Source organism: Mus caroli, unplaced genomic scaffold (genome assembly GCF_978045245.1).
Source record: "Mus caroli unplaced genomic scaffold, Mus_caroli_1 scaffold_43, whole genome shotgun sequence".
Classification (NCBI taxonomy): Eukaryota; Metazoa; Chordata; class Mammalia; order Rodentia; family Muridae; genus Mus; species Mus caroli.
In genome coordinates this window covers 644,477-648,021 of record NW_028227298.1, presented here as the reverse complement: position 1 = coordinate 648,021, position 3,545 = coordinate 644,477, and positions in this window count along the sequence as shown.

Genomic DNA, 3,545 nt, shown 5'->3' with positions numbered 1-3,545 from the left:
CACAGAAACACACACAAACTCTGTCATTAAATCCAACGTGCCTTCATGATCAAAGTTCTTTAGTCAATAGTACTAGAAGGAACATAAGTCGGGGGCTGGTGAGATGGTTCAGTGGGTAAGAGCACCGACTGCTCTTCCAAAGGTACTGAGTTCAAATCCCAGCAACCACATGGTGGCTCACAACAACCCACAATGAGATCTGATACCCTATCCTGGTGGGTTTGAAGACATCTACTGTGAACTTATACTAATAAATAAATCTTTGGCCTGAGCAAATGGGCTTGGGTAGAGCAAGCAGAGGTCCTAATTTCATTTCCCAACAATCACATTAACGATCACAACCATCTTTACAACTAAAGTGTGTATTCATATACATAAAATAAATAAATCTCGGAAGGAAGGAAGGAAGGAAGGAAGGAAGGAAGGAAGGAAGGAAGGAAGGAAGGAAGGAAGGAAGGAAGAGAAGAATGAAAGAAACATATGTTGGTAAAATAAAAGCCAGAACCTTTTCTGCTTTTGTTTTCTTGATCCTAGAGATAGGGTTTCTCTTGGTGTAGCCCTGGCAGTCCTTTCTGGAACTATCAGTGTAGGCTTGGGTAGCCTCAAACTCACAGAGGTCCTCTCTGCCTGCTTGCCTGCCAGCCTCTGCCACCCACACAGCCTGGCAGAAGCCAGAATCTCTTTTTCCCTCCTATTTATATATTTCTTAGTTTGTTTGTTTGCTTGCTTGCTTGTTTGCTGTTATTACTTTTAGTTTTCAATGTAAGTGTGTGTGTGTGTGTGTGCTGCCTATATGACTACATGCCAGAAGAGGGCACCAGAACCTAGGACAAGTCACCATGCACCCCCTGAGAATTACTTTTTTTAAAAAAAAAAAAAAGGAAATTCTAATCACAGATATCTGTGGGGCTGTCAGAGTGCTTTATAAGGCTTACTGTAAATAATAAAAATTGTGTGTCCTTTACCAAAAAACAGAAGGGAATGGAGGTGGTACCCCTGCATGTTTGTTGTCTGCATGTCTACTTCCTTGTTCGGTCACTGGCTTGCACATTGACACTTTGACCTCATTAAGATGAAAGGCGACCTTTTTGTGGCAGCAAAAAAAACCTCCCTGGAGGTTTGGTGGCCTACCACCTACACAAGCTCAGGCACGGAAAATAAATTAATAAAGATCTCTGAAACACAAATCTGGGGCTGGTACTAGCTGGCCATGGAATCCTATACACACACATGGAGTATTAATTTACAAGCAGCTACATCATTACCTGTGAGGGAGAGAGACATGAAAGAGTTTCCACAGCCTTTTTATTGGTGGTCAGGGTTAGGATTTCTTGTTTATTTCTTTGTTTGTTTGTTTGTTTGTTTGATTTCATTTTTTTTTTTTTTGAGACAGGGTTTCTCTGTGTAGCCTTGGCTGTCCTGGAACTCACTTTGTGGACCAGGCTGGCCTTGAACTTAGAAATCTGCCTGCCTCTGCCTCCCAAGTGCTGGGATTAAAGGCGTGCGCCACCACACCCGGCTCATACACACGTTTTTTTAAATATTTTTTTATTACGTATTTTCCTCAATTACATTTCCAATGCTATCCCAAATGTCCTCCATACCCTCCCCCCTCCCCCTGTTTTCTTAAAGAGAGAATTACAGTAGACCTGAGGCAATTGTGGACCACACCTTTAGCCTCAGGAGGATTTCTGCATTCAAGGTCACCCTGGCTTACAGAGTGACATCCAAGTCAGCCAGGGCTACACAAAGAAAACCTACCTGAGAAAAAAATAATAATTGAAAGAAAGAAAGAAAGAAAGAAACAAACAAACAAAGAGAGAGAGAGAGAGAGATTGAGAGAGAGAGAGAGAGAGAGAGAGAGAGAGAGAGAGAGAGAGAGGGGAGAGAAAGAGAGAGGGAAAGAAAAGGGGTGCTCCACCACATCTGGCTTCCTTGTTTATTTCTAAGAATCCTTGGAAATATGATTTCTTTAATCTGTGTACCCAAGACTAACACACACACACACATGCACACAAACATGGAGTGAGAGAGAAACATAAGGAGGTATGACAGGAATTTTACTTTACAAAAAAAGAAAAAAGAATTAGAAAAATTTAAAGAAATTATACAGAAGCCCACTTGATGTCAAGTAACAGTAATCACAGCAGAAATATTGCACACACACACACACACACAGACACACACACAGAAACACACACTGTCATTAAATCCAACATGCCTTCATGATCAAAGTTCTTTAGTCAATAGTACTAGAAGGAACATGTGTCCAGGGCTGGTGAGATGGTTCAGTGGGGAAGAGCACTGACTGCTCTTCCAAATGTAAGGAGTTCAAATCCCAGCAACCACATGGTCCCTCACACCCACCCATAATGAGATCTGATACCCTATCCTGGTGTGTTTGAAGACAGCTACAGTGAACTTATACTAATAAATAAATCTTTTGCCTGAGCAAGTGGGCTTGGCTAGAGCAAACAGAGGTCCTAAGCTCAATTCCCAACAATCACATGAAGGATCACAACTATCTGTACAACTAAAGTGTGTACTCATATACAAAAAATACATAAATCTTGAAAGAAAGAAAGAAAGAAAGAAAGAAAGAAAGAAAGAAAGAAAGAAAGAAGGAAGGAAGGAAGGAAGGAAGGAAGGAAGGAAGGAAGGAAGGAAGGAAGGAAGGAAGGAAAGAAAGAAAGAAAGAAAGAAAGAAAGAAAGAAAGAAAGAAAGAAAAAAAGAAAGAAAGAAAGAGAGAAAGAAAGAAAGAAAGAAAGAAAGAAAGAAGAAAAGAAAAGGAGAGAGACACAGAGACAGACAGAGACACACAGAGAGAGAGACAGAGAGAGAAAGAGACAGAGAGATGGAAAGAAAGATACTTTCAGAAAAAAAATTAGAAAAAAATTAAAGAAATTACACACAAGCCCACTAGATGGCAAGTAACTGCAATCCCAGCAGAAGTATTGCACACATACACACACAGAAACACACACAAACTCTGTCATTAAATCCAACGTGCCTTCATGATCAAAGTTCTTTAGTCAATAGTACTAGAAGGAACATAAGTCGGGGGCTGGTGAGATGGTTCAGTGGGTAAGAGCACCGACTGCTCTTCCAAAGGTACTGAGTTCAAATCCCAGCAACCACATGGTGGCTCACAACAACCCACAATGAGATCTGATACCCTATCCTGGTGGGTTTGAAGACATCTACTGTGAACTTATACTAATAAATAAATCTTTGGCCTGAGCAAATGGGCTTGGGTAGAGCAAGCAGAGGTCCTAATTTCATTTCCCAACAATCACATTAACGATCACAACCATCTTTACAACTAAAGTGTGTATTCATATACATAAAATAAATAAATCTCGGAAGGAAGGAAGGAAGGAAGGAAGGAAGGAAGGAAGGAAGGAAGGAAGGAAGGAAGGAAGGAAGAGAAGAATGAAAGAAACATATGTTGGTAAAATAAAAGCCAGAACCTTTTCTGCTTTTGTTTTCTTGATCCTAGAGATAGGGTTTCTCTTGGTGTAGCCCTGGCAGTCCTTTCTGGAAC